This window comes from Enhydra lutris, unplaced genomic scaffold (assembly GCF_002288905.1).
Source record: "Enhydra lutris kenyoni isolate GAN:26980312 unplaced genomic scaffold, ASM228890v2 scaffoldscaffold4, whole genome shotgun sequence".
NCBI lineage: Eukaryota > Metazoa > Chordata > Mammalia > Carnivora > Mustelidae > Enhydra > Enhydra lutris.
This window is the reverse complement of record NW_019154088.1, coordinates 52,151,643-52,176,410: the sequence shown is the minus strand read 5'-3', so window position 1 is coordinate 52,176,410 and position 24,768 is coordinate 52,151,643. Positions and strand designations below refer to the sequence as shown.

Below are 24,768 nucleotides of genomic sequence, written 5' to 3'. Positions count from 1 at the left end.
GAACTCCACCAATGGTGGACCACACTCCACCAACTGAGGCAACCAGGCACTTCCTTCCTTCCTTCCTTCTTTCCCTTTCCTTCCTTCTTTCTATTTTTAGAAAGCATACTTACAAAACAGCTCAATGAGTGAGGATAGACTCTAGGGTCAGAATACCTCAGTTCACATTCAGGTTCCTCCTCTTACTTGCTGCTCTTTGGACAAATTATTTAACCTGTCTCCCTAGTTTCCACCCAATAGTAACAATCTCATAAAACTGTTCAGAAGGATTAAATATGGTACTGTACAAAAAGTGTTCACAGAGACTTACAGCACTCTAATAATTAGCTATCACTTATGTAGCAACTAGTAAGATAATACAAGCAAGGCAAATGAGCCTTAGGCAGGTTAAAGATAGTAAGTTCACACATAAAGTAAGTGGTACTAACTAGCAAGACCAAACTTAAGCTCTTCATAGTCCCTACCATGCTTTTTCCATTACACCATACATTATATAAAGTACTGAGAAAAAAGAAAATTGCATAAAATCTTGGAGTTATTAAAGTTTAAGACGTGTAGGTCTCCTAAGTACTGACTTCCAGCTTATTACACCAGGCCAGACTGTTTCCCTGGCAACTTAAATGACTCATGAGCAAAAATAAGTAATAATTGCCCCACATTTTCCAGTGAGAATGTAGAATATCAGGTCTCTTGATAGCCAATTACTGAAAATCACGTAAGTTCTGATAACTAATCATAAATGTTACTAACCAGTCAAAATAAAGAAATGTGGATAAAGGACATTTTCCTCAAGTAACGGTAGGCAGGTAGGATCCTATAGCCACAACAAAACCTTTTCAATATAGAAGCTATCTTCAAGGATCTCTCCCACTGCAGTAAATGACATTTCTCCCCTTGGTAAAAACACAGGAGCTAGTGTCTACAGAAAGCTAAATGTTTCTGGAGAGCAGTCTACTCTCCTATATATTCATTTATTTCTATAAATTTATTAAATAGAAGATTAAAAACAGAAGCTGTTATTTCTATAAAAACTAAGTTATATCCTTTGGAAGGCCTTAATGAAAGGAAAATCTAGAATGATTTTTAACTTGGAATGTTTCCCAGAGCCTACATTTTCATTCCATTTTAAAGAAACCAATACTAGAAACCATAGGCAATGCTTTCAGGGTATAATTTACAGAAAAAAGATCAGTAACCCTTACTCAAAGAGACTGATCCAAATAAAAAGACAAAAATAAATGTTTTAAGTTAAAACAAAACACTTAAGGTACGTAGATATGAGTTCTTGTTTCAACCAACTTTTTAAGTCACCTAACCAATGGTCCTAATCGCACAGGGAAGGTCCAGAAGATCTTAACACTCTAACATCACTACCTCCAACAAGGGGTTCCCAAAGGCTCTTGCTACTTTTCTTCTGTTCTCTGTTCCTGGGAAAAGAGCAAACTGAAAACTCCATGTGTTCAAGAATGAATCCATCACAATAAGAAACTGCAGGATAAGGATTTAATTCACTTACAATGAACAGATATTTAATAAATCTTTACTGAACACCTGCCCGAGACCCTTAGGATCCATCAATAAACAAAACAGACAAAACACCCTGTCTTCATAGAGGTTACATTACAGTATGTATGGGGGGCAGAGAGGAGAGACAATGAACACAATCAACAACGAAATTATATAGTATGTTGGAAGGTGCAAGTGCCATGGAGAAAACAGAGCTGGATACAAGACTCATTAAGTAGGGGAGTGCAGCTTTATTTTTTTGTTAAGACTCATTTATTTATTTGAGAAAGAAAGGGAGAGGGAATCTCCAGCAGACTCCCCAACTGAGCTCAGAGCCCCACTACAGAGCTACATCACCACCCTGAAATGAGGACCTGAGCCAAAACCAAGAGCTGAACGCTTAACGGACTGAGTTACCCAGGCACCCCGAGGGAGTGCAGCTTTAAATAAAGCAGTAAGATAGACCTTTTGAAAAAATATTTGAAGAATAAAGATTTGAAGGAGACGAGAGAGTTGGCCATGCTGATATCTTAGGGAAAAAGTGATCCAAGGAGGGACAACAGTCAATTTAAAGGCCTTAAGACAGCAAGCGGGGCTGGAAAGAAATAAATAGGGGGCAGAGCAGTAGCTAACTTGAGAGGTAAAGGATATGGAAGAGTAGATTCTATAAGGCACTGTGGGCTATAGGAACTTTGGCCTTTACTCTGCAAATGACAAGTCACTGCAGTGTTTTGAGAAGTGATGGATCTGCTTGAAAAAGACTATAGGGAGCTAGGGAAGAAGCAGGAACGCCAGTCAGGAGGCTAATCGCCAAACTCTAGGCTAAAGATAAATGGCCTGGACCAACTTAGCAAGCAATACAGGTGACCAGATTCTGGATATATTTCCAAGATAAGATAAAGCCAAGAATGCCAAGTGTAAAAGATAAAAAAGAGAGAAGTCAGGAATGACTCGCAACTTTTCTTTTGCCTGAATATTGGGTAGAGCTGCCATCAAACGAGATGGCGTAGACTGCACCACAGGAGTTTTACAAACGAGATGGCACAGACTGCACCACAGGAGTTTTAAAGGGAAAAATGGAAGTTAGCTTTGAATTGACTACTTCACCTACAAGTGGAAAAGCAGAACAGGTTGTCTGGAGTAGAGTACAGAAGGAAAGCCTGGGCTGGAGATACAAATATGGAAGCCATCAGCCATGACATTGGATGAGATCACCAAGGGAGTATAAAAAGAAAAGTGAACCAAGGACTGAGCACTTCTACTTCAAGAGTAGAGGATGAATCATAAGGCAGAAAGAGCAAAGCAATTAGTAGGAGAGAAACCCAAAAAGCAATGTCCTGGAAAGAGGGGAGAGTATAAACAAATTAACTTAGGTTCTACTTAGTGTACAAATCACTTTGCTGAAACCAGATTTAAGCTAAAAGTTCTTAATCCACCTGTAGTAAAGATGATACATAAAATACTAAATCACAACTTTTTCAAAAGGAGTGGAACATTTCTTAAAAAATTCCTAGGAATACTCTATCTCCTAACAGAGTCTCTATTAAAACTAAGCTTAGTACTAAAAGTACACTTTGCCTATCCTTCCAACGTTAAAGCCAATGGGGTGAGGGGGAAGCCTAAATGGTTTGCACTGCTCTCTCTCTCAAAGACCAAAAAATATTTAAACAAGTGAGCAGCCTGGCATGTAAACAATTACAAATTATCATTTCTTTTTCTAGAGCTCAGCTACAGCAGGTTAAGTTAATCAAACTCCTTAATTCACAATACTTAAGTTTTTCCCGTTTAATTGTTTATAGAAAGAGTAGCTTACACTCTTACCTAAACCAGTGTTTTCCCTTTGATTTGCACATGAACTACATTTTTAAGATCAGAACATCCAAAGTCATGTTCACAAAAACTGGAAGAGAAAGCAGTAAAACCCAACTCTATTTATGCATAAGAGTAATCAATGTCATTTATAAAGAACCAGTTACTTGCTTCTAACCTCTAAGTATACTCTGGATTTACCTTCAACGTAATTAAAAACAAACAGTACAAGAACAAGCAGCTTATAAGATGCTGTCATCCTCAAATATTTTAATGTTCCTGCAAAGCATGATTTCTCTTCACTTCTTTATTACACATTAGAGATCAGATCCCTAAAAAACCCAAAACCTTCCTGGAAACATTAGAGATCTTTTAGATTAAAACTTTCTTTGCAATACAAAAATTATAATAAACATTCAATTAAAAATACATCTTTCCATATCTTTTCAAGTAAAATTCAATTTTTACTTCAATAACAGTAACAATTTTAACATGAGTCCTTCAGTCCTTCAAAAAAGCCTTCACTTATTAGGCCCTTTAGAAAAACCATATTGACTGTTATTTAACATCTAATTATTAAAATGTTTTCCCTACTCAAAGTAGATTAAGGCCTACAAACTGGAAGAAGACTTGGAGTGAGAGATCCAAGAAAACACATCATCAAGCAGAAGAGACACTGATGTTAAGGAATAATACAGAAAAAACTAAATTGGGAACAAAATCATAAATGGTTCTCCATATTGTTGACCCTGAGTCATCAAGAAAAGGTTAAATAATATTTGATATCCTTTATAATTTTAAAGTGCTTAACACATTTACGAAAAATTTTCATTAGGCTTTCTTATATTTTAAGTTTCAGTATGAGTCTCAGAAAGGTAAACAGAACACCTCATTCTCCAAGCACACCTGACAGATACTGTTATGACTGCTCATGCTGCAAAATTAGAAAACTCATTTCTAATTCAATGTTACGGAGGGAAATTAATGTTTTTCTTAGAACCTACCAATAAGCCCAGCTATTTCTTGTTAGATCCTAAGATAAAGGGCGAAGGAGGGAGCCTCTTTATGAGAGAACACAGTAAATACCAAAGTCTAGAGCAAAGCACGTCTACCAGAGTACTCAGTGCTATTCTTGGGAAGATCATCCCAATCTTGTTAGCAACCGTTTTAGCCAACCTGGAGCCGGTGTTGCCATTCGCCGGCTAGGTGAGGTAGAACAAGTGCAACCTAATTTAGCAAGAACTCAAACTTTAAATCAATTCCTACTCAATTCAAAGTGTTTCGTACACCCCAAGGTATTTATCTATAGCAAGGCACGGGTATCTAAAATTTTCAGGACTTTCCACAAAGCATCTCAAAAAACCCCACAACTTTAAAAACAGTTAGCTCTTTAGACAGTGCATATTCACATGTCTGCTATGGAATCCTTCTCTGATACAGGCCCAAATACGAATTTCGATTCCTCCTTCCTCCCGGGAGAAGGAATGTCTAAAATTAAACAGCCCGCTCTTGAACCTAATCAAGCTGCTGAGGGACGAGGTTAGGATGCCGCTCCCCGCGCTGGGAGCTCCCCGTCTCTGGTGCACACACACTCCTTCACGACAAACGTGCGGGGCTGCACATCCCACACCAGGTGTCTGATTACCGAACGACTTTTCTAGGCTGCCGGTTTGGTTTTCGGCGGAGCTCCCCAACGCCAAAAATCTCATTGTTGGAAACCGAAGGGGGGAGGGGAAATCACTAAGGAAGACACACCCCTCGGGGAGAGGAAGGGATAACTTCCCCGGCTTGAGGGCGGTCCACATTTTTCCAAACTCCCCTCATGCCGCTTTCCTAGCCCCAACCGCCCCCCACCGCGACCCGGGGACACGCACACGGCGGTGGGAGGGAGCACTGGGAAGGGGGCCAGCGCCGCTTCCCTAAGTATCCGGAGGGACAGCGAGAACTGAAATTCCAGCATGGCGTAAGCATGGCCCAGCTCCGGCCCAGGGACGCCGCCGGAGACGGGCTCCCTCTGTCCACCGGCCGAGGAGGCAGTAATCCGCCTTCCTCCTGGGGGCCCTCAGGCCCAGCTAAAAATAGGCGCCTCGGTCACCCCAGGGCCCTCTCCGGCCAACCTCTCACCGGGAGACGTCCCCAGGAGACTCCGCGCTCGCAAGCGCTGCCGCGGAGCCGGGGTCGGGCCCTTAGCGGCCCGGCGAGGCCAAGCGGTCCCTCGGAACTCTCCCGCCGCGGCGGCCCGGCTCCGGCGGGAGCCCCGCCGCGGCGACCCGGCGCCCGAGGCCTACCGGCGGGCAGGGACAAGCAGCGGACGGCGTCCGGGCCCCGGGGCCGCGCCCCCCGTCCAACGCAGCCCTCCCGCCCGCCCTGGGACACCGCGGCTGGCACAACCCTCCCCCCCGCGGTCCCCGCGACCGGCGCCAGGCCCGGCGCGGCCTGCTTACCCTTACTCTGCGCAGCCGGGAAAGGCGACCGGGAAGACGCGGCGGCACGGGCACTACAGCCCGGGCCGCCCGCTCTGAGGCGCCGCCGCCACCGCAGTTGCTCAGGTGCCGTCGCGCCGCCCGGCAGGAAACGGGCAGCTGCGGGGCGGGGCGGCCCCGGGCACGTCCCGGCGTCTGGGCCGGCAGTGCCCAGAGACCGGCCCCTTAAAGGGACAGGCGCCCGCCGCCTCGACCTCGGCGTGCGCGTCCGCAGGCTCCGGTAAGCCTCAGCGTGAGGCTGGTTCGGGATTCCAGGGTTCCTCTCGAGGCAACGTCCCGCAGCTAGGTGGGGGGTGGGAGCACAGGGTTTGGAGGCTCAGCGGAATTCCCTTCATTCATTAGCCCTGCTTTCGTTCTCTCTCCCTCTCCCCCCTTTCGCCAAAGCTGGTTTCGTCTTGCGTGGCCCTCCCACTGAAGAACCACCTGGCCCCCACACTGGGTGATTTTTTTTTTTTTAAATCTTAACCAAATGGTACCCGATTTCACCCTGCCCGTCCTGAATTTCCTCCCAGAAATCACTAGAAAACGAAATCTTCCTCTCCTCGGTCTCCAGAGTTTGCCTGAATTCTCCTCCGGGTAACCCCAGCTTCAAGCGGAGAGAGAAATGAAAAACCGACCCAAACAAATTGTATGCAAATATTATGAAGCTGTTGTGTCTGCCAGCTGGTGGCCATTCATTAAGCCAGAGTAAATAACAAGAAGCTGCAACGGAAAGGAGAGGTTGGCCCGAATCCCTGCTTATTAGTTTGCTCTTTGCTGAGAGGATCGCAGCGATCTTCCTGGTCTACTGGCAGAGGAGATGTGCTGATTATCATTACTGATTGCTCATCAGTCCCTTGCAAAATGCCAGGCACTGCCCAGAACATACACAAACACCCCAAGCTCTCCTCAAACGTTATGGAAACTCAAAATGATTGAAACGCTTTCAATCATTTGAAGATGTGGACTGAGATAAGTAAAATTAGGGACTCTTCACTAACTCCTCCCCCTACATCCTGACCTAGAGGGAATAGCAGCAGTCTTCAAGGAATGAACATCAAAACAGTTCCTACACCAACAGAGAATCTCCTGTATATGGGCTGGCTAAAAATGCACTTTACATTTGAATTCAATTATTTTTGTCTAAGCTTTCTAGAGCACCCCCAAAATACAAATGAAAACTGAAAATTATGTGTTAGCCTGAGATGTTGGGAATTCTGCCAGTCTGCAGCCACTATGTCCTCCAAAGATGCATTCTGTCTTATTTTAACTCCAGAACTGTCCTCCTTTTTCCTTTCTCAGTAATGTAATTCATTCCCTCAGCTGCTCCAATGCCCCCAAAGCAATCTACCTCTAAACCACTGGAAGTTTCCTGAGTGTGTGCCCAAGGATCCAGCTCTATTGAAGAGGGAAGCCATTAGACCCAATACAAAGGGGCAGTGCATCATTTGTATAATGGAGTTTAAGGACTCTTTATTAGCTTACAAATAGCCATCTAATTCCCTTGGGTTAGTACTAAAGCACGTTTTAGGCTAGAATAAAAATTTCTATAATATTCCTGACTTCAGTAAAACCTCGGTGTCATTTTAGAGACAGTAATATTTAAGTACATTTATACATAAGACAATAAGAGGAGTTTGGGGACATGTTTACCCTAAATACACTAAGTTTTACAATCAAAGTACACTTATTTTTGTACTCTGCAGTCTGAAACAAAGAAGCATAAATGTATCAGCTATTTAGGTTTTTCTGGGTGATTGAACTTTGACTTAAAAGGAAAGTGATTAGTTGCTTCATTTTTATAAGCTTCCTATTCTCATCTTAACAAAAACACTAACTAGAACTGTTATGCATGGTAAACCCTATTAAGAACTAAGACATATCCTCTAAATTTTGAAATATAGTACAATTAACTATAATTAGCACATATAATTAACTTAAAATATAATTAATTTTGGTTGCTGCTTACTACCTTCCAAAGCTACTGAGACAGCAACTAACCTGCTAAAAGGATTAGCATCTGAGGTATCTCTAATTGTAACTAAGAAATAAATTAAATTGAAAATTGTAAAGTGTAACACTGTTACCTAAGAGGACTCGTGTGTGTGTGTGTGTGTGTGTGTGTGTGTGTGTGTGTGTGTGTGTCTTTTTTAATCTAACAAAGTGCAGTTTACTGGAGCGTGCCTCCCGATAATAATTCTCTTTGTTCTGAATTTTGGAAAAGTTTTAAAGACACAGTACACATCTCTCCAGTGGAGAGAGAGAAAGCTGGCTATTCCTGTTTTATCTGGGGAAGATTTCCCAGAAGTGGTGAGTTATGTAGAGATCTGAGTAATATGTGAGTAAAGGATTACATCTCCACCAGATCAGGGATGTCAGAGGTGAAAGTATAATGAAGCGATTCACGGAACTGAAAGTAAAGGGCAGATTCCAGGTATACTTCTCTTCCCAAGTAATGGAATGCGGAAGCGCTTGGGAACATCTGCAGGGGCTGATCTACAAGTAATCAGCTATTCCAACAAAGTATCTGGCACATAACTGTGCATATTTGAATCTGAACTGTGCCCCCTTTGACATGTTGTTGCTTCAAGCATATGGTATTCAAGTGCTTTCATGAAAAATTATCACCAATCTTTGCACGGAGAGGTAGGGTCTGTGTCCCCTACTCTTGAATGTGGGAGGGCTCTGTGACTGCTGTGACTAATAGGATACGTTAGAAGTAAATATCCCAAGTTCTGGGCCCCGGCTATAAGAGACAGGCAGCTCCACTTCCTGTCCCTTGGAACCATTGATCTTAGAACCCTGAGCTACTATGGGAGAAGTGCAACTACCTTGTGGAGAGACCATGTGGAAAGGTCCTGAGACTACATGGGGGCGGGGGGGTGGGGGTGGGGGGGAGGACCCACCTGGGCCTAGCCTTCTAACTGTACCTACCACTGTGCCAGATATATGAACGAAGCCTTCTAGAACCCCAGATCACCCAGGCCACAAGTTAAATACCACCAAGGGGTCCTCAATAGCATGTGGAGGAGAAGAATCCACCCAGCCAAGCCCCAAGTGAACTTCTGCCCCCATATAATTTTTATGATTTTTAAGTGGTTTGTTAATCAATAATATATAAGCAGAACAATCTTTCTTCCACCTAAATAGCTGCAAGAAATATGAGAGTCTCATATAAGCAGAAGGGAGTTCCAACGTTGCCCATACAACCCCAAGACTTCACTGGGGGAAGTCTTCAAGGGAAACTTGGGCAGGATTGGGTAGTGATATAAAGCTACTTTATAGCATAATTAAATATTATTGAAACCACCTTCATGTCTCCCATCTTCAAAGGCTTGTCCAATGATCGAAAACTTGTAGATTAAATGAGGAAAGACAAACCAGTACTGATTGTATCTATGCACAGTGCAAGTGTTTATTGTACACTAGTTCACACAATTACCAAAACCACCCTATAGTATAGTACTAGGCTTACACTGAGTAACTAGCTTAAGGGCACAGAACTCAAAAACCAGCATCTAAACCCAGACTCCAATTCCACGCATGTGCCACTGTACTATGTTAACTTCCAAAGTATAAACCTTTAGGTACAAAAACATTTAAAACCTAAGTTTTCATTTATATGTAGGTTTCACTTACTCAAGATGTCTTTTCTGTCATTAGCATAAATAAGGAGCATACATATAACATTCAACTAAATCAGGAATTTGAATATGGCTATCAGCCACCGTCCTGTAAACTCTAACAGAGTTCAGTATTGAAATGGAAAAAGAACAGTCTCTTCAATAAATCCTTCTGGGAAAATTGGCCAGTCACTTGCAGAAGAATGAAACTGGACCATTCTCTTATACCATACACAAAGATAAACTCAAAATGGATCAAAGACTTAAATGTGCAACACGAATCCATCAAAATCTTAGAGGAGAACAAAGGCAGCAACCTCTTTGACCTCAGCCACAGCAACTTCTTGCTAAACATGTCTCTAAAGGCGAAGGAAACAAAAGCAAAAATGAACTATTGGGACTTCATCAAGATAAAATCTTCTGCACAGCAAAGGAAACAGTCAACAAGACTAAAAGGCAACCTACAGAATGGGAGAAGATATTTGTAAACGACAACTCAGATAAAGGGCTAGTATCCAAGATCTGTAAAGAACTTATCAAACTCAACACCCAAAAACCAAATAATCCAGTCAAGAAATGGGCAGAAGACATGAACAGACACTTCTCCAAAAAAAAAAAAAAAAAACCATACAAATGGTTAACAAGCACATGAAAAAATGCTCAACATCACTTGTCATCTGTGAAATACAAATCAAAACCACAATGAAGTACCATCTTACAACAGTCAGAATGGCTAAAATTAACAAGACAGAAAACAACAAATGTTGGTGAGGATGTGGAGAAAGGGAAACCTCTTACGCTGTCTTGTTGGTGGGAATGCAAGCTGGTATAGCCATTCTGGAAAAGAGTATATAGGTTCCTCAAGAAGTTAAAAATAGAGCTACCTTACAACCCAGCAATTGCACTACTGGGTATTTACCCCAAAGATACAGATGTAGTGAAACGAAGGGGTACCTGCACCCCAATGTTCATAGCAGCAATGTTCACAATAGCCACACTATGAAAGGAGACAAGATGTCCATCAACAGATGAATGGATAAAGAAGATGTGGTGTATATATGTATACAATGGAATATTACTCAACCATCAGAAAAGATGAATACTTACCATTTACATCCACGTGGATAGAACTGGAGGGTATTTTGCGAAGGGAAATAAGTCAATTGTAGAAAGACAGTTATCATATGGTTTCACTCGTGGAATATAAGAAACAGTGCAGAAGACTACAAGGAAAGGGAGGGAAAACTGAATGGGAAGAAATCAGAGAGGGAGACAAACTTTGAGAGACTCTTAGCTATGGGAAACAAACAGGGTTGCTAAAGAGGAATTGGGTGGGGAAATGGGATAATTGGGTGATGTGCATTAAGAAGGACACATGATATGATGAGCACTGGGTGTTCTACGCAACACAGTTGCTGAACACTATCTCTGAAACCAGTGATGTACTATATGTTGGCTAATTGGATTTAAATTTTGAAAAAAAGAAAGAAAAATGAATTCAGTATTGAAAACATACACTTTGTCTAAGTATGCGTAGTAACTGGAAGAAACGACTTTTAAATTTAAAGCCTCTTTGATACCTGACTCCATGATTTTATACACTTCCTTATAAGGACTTTTGTTAAATAATTGAATTTGTAATCACAGAACCTGGTTTTGCTCCCTAGCTGTGCTCCTTCCTAGCTGTGCTCCTTCCTAGCTGTGTAACTTTGGACAAGTCACTTTACTTCTCAGAGTTTTAGTTTCCTCCATGATTACAGCAGATAAGAGTACTTAGCTTTAAGCATTAGTGTGAGAATTAAATGAGATCGTGTGTGTGTGTGTGTGTGTGTGTGTGTGTGTTTTTAAGTAATCTCTACACCCAACATGGGGCTTGAACTCACATCCCCAAGATCAAGAGTCACATGATCTACCAACTGAGCCAGCCAGGTGCCCTGAGATTATGTATTTTTAAATATTCCAAAATAAGATGGTAATATAACTACTATGTTATTATAGACTAACCACCTTATGACAGGTTCTTACTCAATATGAATATTAAATCATGTGTTGTTTAAACTAAATTATATCTGAAGTATAAATATATCAGCTACTTTTTATGTACTGCTTAAAATTGCTAATTCTAACAACAGTTGAGTGAGACATAATTATGCCCATTTTACAGTTGAGAAAGCAGTCTCCGGAAGTCAAGTAACCTGCTTAGGCCAAATGGCTCGTTAGTGGCAGAGCTGAATCTGAAATTCCCAAATCCAACCTTCTTCCACTCTACCCCTGACATGCCAGTAGTCTAGTGGATAAACTGCTTAAACAGTGTTAAAAAAGAGAGAGCTGACATCTCTCCTTTCACCTCAGGCCAAACCACTCCTACCCCTACCCATTAGGCAGAAATGGTTCTTTTCTCTAAAAAAAAAAAAAAGTTACATACAATTCAACATTCTTCCTCAAACAGCGACTTCACAGTTAAAATGTTTAGTGCCCCCCGCAATGTAATCCTTCTGTTAGTCTAACCTCCATCTTGGACACCTTTTTAATTACACATTCATTGTTAAAATACACTTGGCAAAGAAAAACAAATAAATAGAAAGAAGCAAAATAAGTAAATAAATAAATAAGTTTATAACCTATAGAGCTATAGAGTTATCAGAGGTAACATTTTAAAATTTCTTCCATTTTTAAAAATCTGTGCACATTTGTATCATAAGTATGATTATAAATGCCAAATGAAGTAACATATGCAAAAATTTTTAGATAACATTCTGTTTTTTATCATCTATTCTTTCTGACTTTAACTCAGGAAGCTGGCAGGACGGCTACATATTAAAGAGACAGAACAAAGAAATGTAATGATTTACCCTTGATTGGATCATCATGCAAAAAATGTTATGAAAGACATTTGGAGTACAAATTGGGGTTATCTGAATATGGAATGAGTACTGGATAATACTAGAGGACCATTGCTAATTTTCTGGTGTGTAACAATATATGTGACGGCAATAAACAAACATGTCTGATCCCTTTATTTTTCAGAAACACCTGTTGAAGTATTTAGGTGAAAAATCATGATGTCTATAACATACTTTCAAATGATTCTCCAAAACTATATATAGATAAAGGAAATACGGGGAAATGTCAACAACTGTTGAGTCTAAGAGGTAGGCATGCAGGTGTACATTACACTGTTTTTCAACTTTTCTGTACATTTGAAATTTTTCCACAATAAAACACTGAAGAAAAAAAATCCAAAAGAAACATATGGTTGTTAATAGAAAATTTGCAGAAAACACAAAAATGTAAGGACAAAAGTCAGTGTAGTTTTAAACCTTTTCTTGTATCTTCTGATACATTTCTTTGTAAGTACTTGAAGACTTTAGGAAAATTACCCTCACGGTGTTCTCCTTTCTCTAATCCAGTTACTACCCGTCTTACTTTTTAGTTCTCGCCTCATCTTTGGGGTCCTCTCTTAACATTTTCATGGCACCCTAATAACCAATGCTACCTTTTACTAATCAGAGACCTAAATAATGCTCAGGGTCAAAGAAGATTAACTTTTCATTCTTGAGTCTTCCCATGACAAGGGTCTCTTGTTTGGTAGGTTTTATCTGTTCATTAGTATTAGCTATTTAATAAGGCCTAAAGAAAAAATGTGCTGCTTAGTGTCATTTGTCAAAAACAAAACAAAACAAAACAAAACAACAACAAAAACTAAACAAAACTCTCTTTCACACTAATGTCTACAAGCGTTATCCCAACCAGCCATGTTGCCAGGATGAACCATGGCCTAAGGACTCAGGCAAGAAAAAATGGATATTTCAACATAAACCATCACCACTCCTACTCAAATAATTCTTAAGAGTGTGACCTGTTGAGGGCAGATCAAATCAAACCAAATAAGCAATATTTGCAACATGTATAGCATCACATTAGGTATTTAAATATAAAATGTACATCTAAAAATTTTTGTTGCCCGGGGCACCTGGGTGGCACAGTCATTTAAGTGTCCAAGTGTCCCGTGCTCAGAGGGGAGAGGTAGGGAGAGAGAGGGGGAAGCAGACTCCCCACTGAACAGGGAGCCCAATGCAGGACTCCATCCCAGGACCCCAGGATCATGACCTGAGCCAAAGGCAGATACTTAACCAACTGAGCCATTGAGGTGCCCCTGTTTGGGAAACTTTGTACTTATGAGACAAGGTAAACAGATTGCAAACTCCATTATAAATCATCATCCTGTGAAGGCTGTAGAATAATTCCTCTGGATGCTGACTCATACACAGAGCTCTGAATGTCAGCCCTCCTGGCCTCCTCAGGGACCTCACTTAATCAGCAATACCCTTTCTGTCTGTTTCTTCACTCTTTCCCTCTCTGTCAGCCATTCATGCTTCAGGGCTCTCTCCACTCAAATGGAGGGAGAAGAGGCATTCCTTCAAACCCTAGACCACCCCATTTCTTGCAATGCCAGGTTTTAATTGGTTGGTTGATTGCTTGGTTAAGAGACAACTTACTTGACTCTATTCTCACTATCCATTTACTTACTCCTCATACTACAGTAACCTGCAACCACAACTGGTTTCTGAAACACTTCTCATCAATGATCCCTCCCCTGCTAACCTCTCTTTGTCACTTGACACCACTGATTACTTCTGGAAATGCTCTTTCCTTGACTTCAGGGACCATACCAACATGGCTCTTCTGCCTCTTCTTCTCCTTCTCTGTAGCCTGAAGCTCCTTCTCAGTCTCCTTTTGAGTTTCTCTTCTCTGTCACTTTCATTTTGCTGTCCCTCAGGGTTCCAGCCTGGTCCCTTTGTTCTCTCATTTTGCAGTTCCTCCCTTGGATTATAGTATAATCTGTATTCCTGAGCGAGGGCCAAGTTGGTACATTTTTGCAACCCCTGCCACTATGGAAAAGGCAACTGTATTAGTTCACATTCTCCAGAGAAATAGAACCAATAGGCTGTAATATATATTGAGAAAGAGAAAGAGAGAGAGAGAGATTTAAGGAATTGATGATTCCTTAACTTCTGTAGTTCTGGAAACTGGCAAGTCCAAAATATTATGGGTGAGCATGTAGGATGGGGACTCAGAGAAGAGCTGATGTTGCAGTTCAAGTCCCAAAGTAGTCTACTGGCAGAATTCATTTTCTCCCAGGGAGGTCAGGCTTTCTCCAGTAAGACCTTCAGCTGGTTAGGTGAGGCTAGCCACGTTATGAAGGACAATTAGCTTTACCCCAAATCTGCTGATTTGTATGTTAATTCCATCTAAAAACTATTTTCATAGAATCACCTAGAATAATGTTTGGCCAAATATTTGGCTACTGTGGCTTAGTCAAGTTGATACCTAAAAAATAGCCATCCTGAGTAACTTTAGACTCTGAGGGTGATAGATATCACATCTGGGTCTGCTGCTACTCTAATTTACTGAATGATTTAGTTTGCTAACTTCAAGTGGGGCCCAGGACAAGAAAGAACTCCATGCAGGGCTTTTGTGCCCTATCATCAGTTGAACTTTATGACTCAGCAGGTTCAATAATGCTGGAGGCATTGTCATCCACAGAAGAAGAGAAAACTGTAGATAGCCTCTGGCAAGTCTCAATAGAAGAATCAGAGTGCAGACATCTAGGTTTTGGGACATACTGAATGCCACTGTGCCCTAATCAAGTTCAAGTACCTGACCATGAAATGACGCCAAGTGAACAGGTGACCTGAGCTGCCCATTATAAATTGGATGTAATCCACCCATCAACCCATTTTGGGTGAGGGAAAGGATGTTCATCATCAATAAGATATGGCTTGGGGCACCTGGGTGGCTCAGTGGGAAAGCCTCTGCCTTCGGCTCAGGTCATGATCTCAGGGTCCTGGGATGGAGCCCCACATCGGGCTCTCTGCTCAGCGGGGAGCCTGCTTCCCTCCTCTCTCTGCCTGCCTCTCTGCCTACTTGTGAGTTCTCTCTGTCAAATAAATAAATAAATTCTTTAAAAAAAATTATTAAAAAAAAGATATGGCTTATGTAAGATCTAGCTTGAGCAGTTTCTGAAAGCACAAATGAGTTACACAAACGTGCTGTCTACTCTGGTGCCACCTCTGCTTCATTCACACCTAAAGTCTCATATGAAATTCCACTTGATCGAGGAAGCAAAAAATTTGAGTCTGGCTTAGAGATGCAACTACATGATATGTGAGCACCAGCTGAAAGTCAACTGTTGTAGAATCATAACCCCATTCAAGGGTGGCCCTGAAGGACGATAGGAAAGATAAATCTTCCAAGTGGACAGGAAATCAAGCCATACATTTGGTGTGCACTTTGCCTGAGAGATGCTTATATATTTAGGTCTACACAGATTCATGGGTGAAGGTTAGTGGCCTAGAAGGTGCAAGATTGAAGAACTGATAACAAGGAGGTTTGGGAGGGGGCATGTGGATATGTCTACTTAATAATCGACATAAAATGTAAGGACATTTCTTTTCCATGTCAATGTTCATCGGGGGCATAAGATTGCCGTTCTTTATAATCGAAGGAGCAAGAGGAGCCATAACTACAGGTATACCAACTCTTTCCAGCCCAACCTGCAATTTTTTAAATGAGCTCATGAATAAAATGGACACAGTTAGCAGGGATGGAGATTATGCAAGTTTTCAAGCATGCGGACTTCTCGCCAAGACTAATCTAGCTACCACCACTGCTAAGTGCCCAACCTACCAACCAGTAGAAACCTACATGGAACCCTGGTACACAGCACCATACCATGGGTGGAACAGCAGCCACCAGATAGTAGGCTGATTTTTCTTAAATACCTTCCATCATGAAGGAAGCAGTGATTGGCCCTCACTGGAATAGACACTCATTCTAGATGTGGATTTGCTTCCCTGCAGGCAATACTTCTGCCATTACCACCATCTGTGTATTTAGTGAATGCCTATTTACTGTCCCAGAATCCCATACAATATTGTTCTGACAAAAGACCTCATTTCGTAACAAAAAGAGTGAAGCAATGGACTAAGACCCAAGGGATTTGCTAGAAATAGCTAATGTTACAGAATGGTTGGAATGGCTATCAAAGACCCTGTTTTGGTGACAAATGAGAGACAAAGACGATACCTTGCAACATGAACGTGCTCTTTCTGGAAGTGTAATATATACTCTGAGTCAGCTACCAAAATGTATGGCTTTTTTCCCCATAGATTATATAGGTGCAGAAACCAAGGGGAAGACAGGAGAGTAGCCTTTCTTGTTATTATACCTCATCATCTACTTACAAAGTTTTGCTTCTGCTCTCTTCAGGTTTAGAAGTCTTAGTTCCCAAAGGAGAAAGGTTTCTCCCAGGAGACCAAACGTGACTCAGTTTGAACTGGAATTCAAGGCTTCCATCTGGCCATTTTGTGTTTTCTCAAGCCACTGAACAAGAGGAGGGCTATACTCTACTGACTATAGTGATGGATCTGTACCAAGGGTATCTGACCTCTGCTTAGTTCTCTTATAACTACGGTGACCAACTTGTGCAAAACAGCCTGAGGTTTTCCCAGTTTTATCACTCAAAGCCTCCCATCCCAAAAACCCCATGGTCCTAGGCAAACTGGGGCAGATGTTTACCCAACTAACTTGAGACATTTAAGTCATTCAGTAAAATTGCTTTAGAATGGATCTTGTTTATATCAGACTAAATCCATCACTACCCACCCAAATTATATCCTTTTATTGATATTTTTTTTAAAGTAGGCTCTGTACTCAGCATGGAGCCCAACATGGGGCTTGAACTCACGACCCTGAGATCAAGCTCTGACCTGAGATCAATAGTTGGACATTTAACTGACTGAGCCACCCTGGTGTCCCCAAAATATGTCTTTGATGACACCCAAACTTATTTCGCCTCCCAGGGAGAAATGTTTGATAGTAATATTGGCTTACCCTTCCTTTTGCTCACATCTCAGAATTATCTTCAGTGGCTTACACGTTTTTGAGGACAGAGTTATGCTTTCTTGGCAAGTTGAAGAGAAAGTCTTGGAAGTCATGCGCTTCAGCTCAGTTATGCTCTTCACTCATATTTTCCCATATTTTCTAGAGCATGGATGTAATACTTTGATTTTTATCTTTTTTTGTGAATTCTCATTGATCTAATTTTTCAGGACTATGGAAAATTTATGTTAGATCTGGAATAAACCACAGAAATCATCTCATCCCCCAAGACTTTCATGTTCATTTACAATGTTCTGTTATTTAAACTTCTTTATTTTTGTTTTAGTTTATGATTTGTCATGTTCACAAAACATTCATTTCCTTAACCAACCAAAAATTATACTTATACATTTAATCCAGTGAGTAACCTATTTTTTGCATGTAAAACGATTGTGAGCTCTGACTTTCAAAACCTAGAAAAAGCTCAGTGTTCTTTAGCATCTCATCAAAAATCACAACTCAATGAGGGTTTGTTGATGAGGGACCCTAGTCTTCTAAGTATTGCACATCAGTCTCATTTTCTATTGTGCCTGAGTAATGACATCAGTGATTGTCAAAAGATCCGTTTGCAGATGGACTTGGCTTACAGCACCAATCACAGAGTAGAACTCAAGATTAAGATGTATTTCATTTCGGGTCAGCAAAAACTAAGGTAAAACAATAGCCTCCCACAAAACCTCCATTGGTGCTACTCTCCACCAAATAATGGGTAAATAGATCATTAGTTCTGTATTATGTTCTTACGAATCAGTTCTAATATTTCAATGACAACAATAAAGAAGAGCAGAATACGCAGAAACAACAAACTGAATTTAAACCCTGACCAAGATATAGTCATCATGCTTAAAAGCTAATGCAAGGTTTTATCAGAATCCACTTGCTATGAAATTGCCAGGAAAGAAAGGAGATTCCTACAGTTAGCTAAAAGCCTCAGAAAGGGATTTTTTTTTAAACCATGTTTTTCCTTCTTTCACTTTAAAACTCATTCTTTTATTACTTTACTTCCTCACTTTGAGTGCGTTGAAACTGTTATGGGAGATCTGAATTCCCGCTGGTGCAGGAGATTGAAAGAAACCAAGATGACAAGAGCAGGAGGGTCAACAGCACCAAACTCCTTTCAGCTCCTAGTCTGACAGTAGAGGATACAATGTCAAGATTGGTAAAAAGCCCAGATCCAAGCCTTAATAATGCCCCCACCAATCTATAAATACTTTTGTGAAAAGTTATTTAATATTGGGAAAAGAGAAATAATGGATATTTCTGAAAGAAAAAATAATGCTTTGGGCACTTGGGTGGCTCAGTCAGTTGACTGTCTGCCTTGGGCTCAGATCATGATTACAGGGTCCTGGGATCAAATCCCAACTCGTGTTCCCTGCTCAGCGGGGAGTCAGCTTCTCCCTCTGCTCCTCCCCCTGCTCATGCACGTGTGCACACACTCTCACTTTCTTTCACTTAAATAAATCTTAAAAAAGGAAAAAAAAGAAAAAATGCTTGGATTAAAAGGAGTTCAAATCAGCAGCTGAAGCATTATTACACAAAAGCTTCTGGTTTGAATAATCCCTCAACTCTGTCCCTATTTCTTCCCATAAATCCTGTCGTTAATCTGGTCTCATCAAGCTGTAGGAGTGTACTGTAAGTGGCAAACAATTCTCAAAGGGCTCCAGAGCAAAGACCAAGTCTAGGATACAGCTGTAAGATCCTTTATTTCGAAGTCAGGGAGACTTAAGGGAGCCCCTCATAGATCCTGCAGACAGACAGAAAGGCTTCTAAGGATTTTAAGAGTGTGTCTCGCAGACTTTCTCTGTTGCAGCAACGGGGCTTCTAAGGATCTAAGGTCATGGTCCCACGGCAGTTTTACAGAGAGTCCAAGATAGAGGAAAGCTTATTTCAAAGAGATTTGTGAGTCTGACTTCTATACCATGGAATGGATTATAAATGGACACTCGGGGACTCCATAAAGTTTTAAAAGTAATTATATTGGCATGATCTGAAAAAGACAGATGTACAGCACCTGCATGCTTTTACCAGCATTTCTCAAAGTGCAGTCCACAAATTACTTGTGATCTACATTAGACCTGATTGAAGGGGGGTGGGGACAGGGGTATATCGGGGAATCAGTGTTTTTACCAGGTAATACCATGGATGTTAAAGTTAGATACCCACCTCAAGTGGACCTATTTACTCATTCCTAAACATACTGCTCCTTGTGGCACTCCCTTCCATTCTCTAGTGTTGGGACACTGCTGCCTTCCATTCCTCACATTATATTCATAGTTTAAATTTATGCATTCTGGCCTTTTGGTAAATAGCAGTGGATCAATCGGACAAGGGGAAGGTGATGTCTCTTTCACATGAGATGCACAAAAATTAATTTGAAATGGATTGTAGCCCTAGATATGAAAAGTAAAATAAAGTTTTTCAGGAAAACGTAGGAGAATATCTTCATAATCTTAAAGTATAAAATATAAAATAAGAAGAGAAAGTATAAGTATAAAACAAAAAAACTTGTACTTAATTAAAATTAGGACTTTCTCTTAGGCAAAAAACACCACTAAAAGAAGGAAATGCAGGGTAGAGCTGGGGAAAAACTTGCAATACATGTATCCAACAAAGTATTTATATTCAGAATAGGTAAAGAACTCCTACAACTCTAAAAGATGATAGATATCCTATTTTATTATTTATCCTATTTATTATAGACAGATATCCTATTCACGGATATGAAGTGTTATCTCTTTGTGTTTTGATTTGCATTTCCCTAATAATTATTGATGTTAATCATCTTTTTTTTTTTTAACTAAGCTCTACACCCAATATGGGGTTTGAACTCATGACCCTGAGATCAAGAGTTGCATACTTTACCCACTGAGCCAGCCAGGAGCCCTGGGTACCTTTTTATATACCTGTTGCCTGTTTGTATATGTTCTTTGGAGAAATGTCTGTTTAAGGCCTTTGTGCATTTTTAATGTAGATTATTCATGGTTTTTTGTTTGTTTTTTTTTACTGTTGAGTTCTTTTTTTTTTTTTTAAAGATTTTATTTATTTATTTGACAGAGAGAGATCACAAGTAGACAGAGAGGCAGGCAGAGAGAGAGAGAGAGGAGGAAGCAGGCTTCCTGCTGAGCAGAGAGCCCGATGTGGGACTTGATCCCAGGACCCCGAGATCATGACCTGAGCCGAAGGCAGCGGCTTAACCCACTGAGCCACCCAGGCGCCCTTTACTGTTGAGTTCTATGTTCAGAAGCCTTAATATTCTAAAAACATTTGTACCCAAAAAAGTTTGTACTACCCAAAGAGATCTACAGAGTCAATGCTATCCCCATCAAAATTCAATGACTTTTTTTTTTACTGAAATAGCGGAAATAATCCTAAAATTCAAATAATCCTAAAAATCATAGGGAACCATAAAAGACCCAAATTAGCCAAAGTAATCTTGAGAAAGAAGAACAAAAATGAAGATATTCATACTTCCCAATTTCAGCGTGCCTGGGTGGCTCAGTCAGGTAAGCAGCTATCTTCAGTTCAGATCATGATCTCAAGGGTCCTGGGATTGAGCCCCATGCTCAGCAGGGAGTCTGCTTCTCCATCTCTCCCTGCCCCTCCCCCTGCTTGTGCTCTGTCCTTCTCTGAGATAAATAAAATCTTTGAAAAAACAAAACAAAACAAAACACCGCTTCCTGATTTCAAAACATATTACAAGGCTACAGTAATTAAAACAGTATTATACTGGCATAAAGACAGACATATAGACCAATAGAAAGGAATAGAAAGCCCCAAAACAAACCCACACATATATGATCAGTTGATCTTTGACAATAGTGCTGAGAATACACAAGAGAAAAAAGACAATCTTTTCAGTAAATGGTGCTGAGAAAATTGGACATCCATGTGCAAAAAAAACGAAATCAGATCCCTACTTTACAACATACACTAAGATCAACTCAAAACAGGTTAAAGACTTGGGGTGCCTGGGTGGCTCAGTCCGTTAAGTGCCCAGCTCTTGATTTTGGCTGATATCAAAGGTCATGATATCAAACTCCATGTTAGGCTCCACACTGGGCATGGATCCTGCTTAAGATTTGCTCTCCTTTTTCCACCGTCCCTCTCCCAACCCCACTCTCCCTGCCCCCAAAGAGGGTTAAAGACTTAAATTTAAGATGTTGAAACTGTAAAACTTCTAGGGAAAAGTATAAGAGAAAAGCTCCTTGACATTGGTCTTGCTAATGACTTCTTGGATATCATACCAAAAGCACAGGCAACAAGAGCAGAAATTGACAAGTGGGACTACATCAAACTGAAAACCTTCTGCACAGCAAAGGAAGCAATCAACAGATTGAAAAGACAACCTAAAAAATGGGAGAAAATATTTGCAAACCATGTATTTGAAGGGGGGTTAATTTTTTTCTAGAGAGTTTATTTATTTGAGAGAGAGAAAGAGAGAGAGAGGGAGCACAAGCAGTGGGGAGGGGTAGAGAGAAAGGGAAAAGCAGACTTCCCACTGAGCAGGGAGCCCAATGCTCCAAAAGAGGGGATCAATTTTTAAACACCAATTTTAAGTCTTATTTGAGGCCTTATTGAAAAGTCACAACAGACACATGAAGGGTCTTCTCCTTGTAAGTGGTTCAAGTGCATCCAGAACAACATGGCGCCTACATCATGGACCCAACCTTACACTAACTGCTCAGGGTCATCATGTTCCTGCTGGTGGAGTCCCCTGTGACCCCGGACACCCAGCTCTCTGACCTGGGATGAGATCCAAGAGGTAGGACCACAGTGGGGAAGGGGAGAAATAACAGAGGGAGCCCTTGACTTTGAGGTGTGAAAAAAAGGGAACCGTCCATATTCTGCTCTCATGCACAAACACCTCAGTGCATTCTAGAACTGCCGTTCCAAAAATTAAACAGAAGCCTTTGTTTGGAGATCGGCTCATTAGATATCAGCTTGAAGCCTCTTCTGCCTGTTCTTCCCTCAAAAGTCTCATAGTGAATGGCCCCAGGCCCATTGCTCTGCATCATGGTTGTTTTGGGGTTTTGGTGGTTTTTTTTTTGTTTTTTTTTTTGTTGTTGTTGTTGTTGTTGTTGGTTTTTTTAATCATATTGAAGAATGATGCTGAACAACACTACCCAAAAGTATGAGTGTGGTTGGAAAGATTAATGAAAGGTTTGTATTTTGGTTTGTGGCTTTGGTCACTGCTTGCCTCTCAAGCTGCCTGTTTCAGTTCAAATGAAGCAGCGCTTCTCGGCCGGTGTGTGCCAGCATGCTGTTCGCACAGCTGTCGCCCTCCATCCATCACGGCTCAACTTACCCCACTCCAAGTCCCAGGTCAGCACTTCCCGATTGCATTCCTGGTCTCCATCATGCTTTGAGCTGCCCTACTTCTAGCCATTCATCACCCAGCAATTGTTGCTGTTAGCGGTCTCTCTCACATGACCAGTCCTGCGAAGTGTGCCAGAGGGGAATGCCAGGGGGCTGCTGCAAGCCCGAGGTTGTCCGGGCTTTGTTAGTGATCATATCATAGAGAAATGTCCCTAGCAAAATCTGTGTTGAAGCTAAATGAAACACCCAAGGACATCGAAAGCCTACCTCCTTCTCTCCAAAGTTAGAATGCATCTGTGATTCCATGCTTGGGGGCAGTGTGGATTAGAACTTAAGCAGTTAGGCTTTTGAACCAGACTATAGTGGTGGGCCACACACTTGAGAAAATGCTTTAGTTCTACTCAGTTACCTTAGTCTTGGGGTCATTGCAAGAACAGAGTTAATTTGGGGTGCCTGGGTAGCTCAGCGGTTTAAGCCTCTGCCTTCTGCTCAGGTCATGATCCCAGGATCCTGGGATCAAGCCTAGCATCAGGCTCTCTGCTCAGCAAGGAGCCTGCTTTCCCCCCACTCTCTCTGCCTGTCTCTTTGCCTACTTGTGATCTCTGTCAAATAATTTTTTTTTTAAATCTTAAAAAAAAAAAAAAAAAAAGAACGGAGTTAATTTATGCAAAACAACTGGAACAATGCCTGTCACGTGAAGAGTCCTGTATGCGTTTGCTGTTGCTCTTTTTCTGCTCACTCTGCTTGGTCTGCTTAGGTTGGCAATTTCAGTCATTTATTTATTCTTTCAATCAATATCTACTGAGTACCTATGATGTTCCAGGGACTGTGGACAGTGATCCATTTCCTTTGTGGTAAGCCTCGGCATGATCATCTGGAAACCCCTTTTTACTTACAGCTCTGCAACTATGGGAACAGTAAGAGACCTCAGAGAAGAAACTGCTGACCAGTTTGCCCAGCCAGATCCCTAGGCAGCTTCTCGATTCCCATGCTCCCATTATAGCCTAGGAAGAAGAGAGGCAGACAGAGAACATGGAAGATACAGCATTGACTTGAACAGATGCTCTCCTCCTCCCCCCGACTCCCTATTCACCCAGAAAGTCTGACATATTTTCAAGCAGGGGAGGAGGTTGGAGAAAGGACAGGGGTAGATGAAGAGTCGGTGGAGAGGAGTCCTGCAAACAGCTAAGGTTATCTTTCTAGCCAGCATGGCAAGACGAAGGCACAAAATAGAATTAAATTGATTTAGAGAAAAGTACTAGGGTAAAGCATATGAAATTGCTGATATTTGACAATTTTTAACTCACAAAACATCAGTTTCATAGGGTTCACCCTGTAAAAGATGGAGTATTTCTTGTGCTTTGAGTTTTTTAAACAGTCATATCTGCCACACCTGTTTTAAATTATCTTAGAAGGGCTCCGGTATAAGAAATCATCATCATGAGAATTGGGTCTCACGTTGAAACATGAAGACAAATTTTGGTCACCTGTGTTAGAAACTGGATGAATGAGTTCTCAGAAGCCCAGATAACAGCTACCGTGTGGAAGGCTTATTTATTCTACTCAGTAAACCAGCATCAACTGTTTAGATTTCTTTCTTTAGTTCACTTTCTAGTTGGATCCTAGTAATAACTCCTTCACAAAATGGGCTTATTAAAAAGCTCAGAAAGATTTAGGGGTCTCTAGAACTTCTCAGGGACCAGGGTAAACAGTGGGCTGTATTCCTTGCCAATTTCTTTATCCTTATTAAATCTTTAGGTATATTCTCATCTGGTTGAACCCAGAGTTTAGATTACATATTTTTTTAGAAGGTGACGTCTTACACCACCAAGATTATAAACATTCTAACTAAACTGAACACCAAAACATGTTTCACACAGCTTAAAAACAGGTTTACTCAGGCAGTGTACTGGGAGGTCCCAGGGATCTGTCTTTTGCCTCAACAATGTCTGGATGGAACAACCCAGCGACATCCCTTCTACCAGTCTTCAACCAACCTCCAAACTTTCCTCCAGTCACCACCTTGGGAGTCATCATCTCGGCCAAACTCTGCCTCTGGGACCAGCCAGCACCCTATTTTGAGTTTAGCTCCTTATTATGGATCCACC

At 41.2% G+C, this 24,768-nt stretch overlaps 1 protein-coding gene across 4 annotated transcripts in view; it reads right to left on the bottom strand.

Moving 5' to 3' along the window:
• The window catches only part of LOC111160030 (kinectin 1), a 108,352-nt gene extending 102,490 nt beyond the window's left edge, over positions 1 to 5,862 (bottom strand). For all 4 annotated transcript variants that reach the window (XM_022522820.1, XM_022522810.1, XM_022522801.1 and 1 more), the window contains exon 1: positions 5,760 to 5,862. The gene's annotated coding sequence lies outside the window, so the exon portion shown is untranslated. The remainder of the gene's footprint in view (positions 1 to 5,759) is intronic.
• Between the last annotated feature and the right edge of the window lie 18,906 nt (positions 5,863 to 24,768).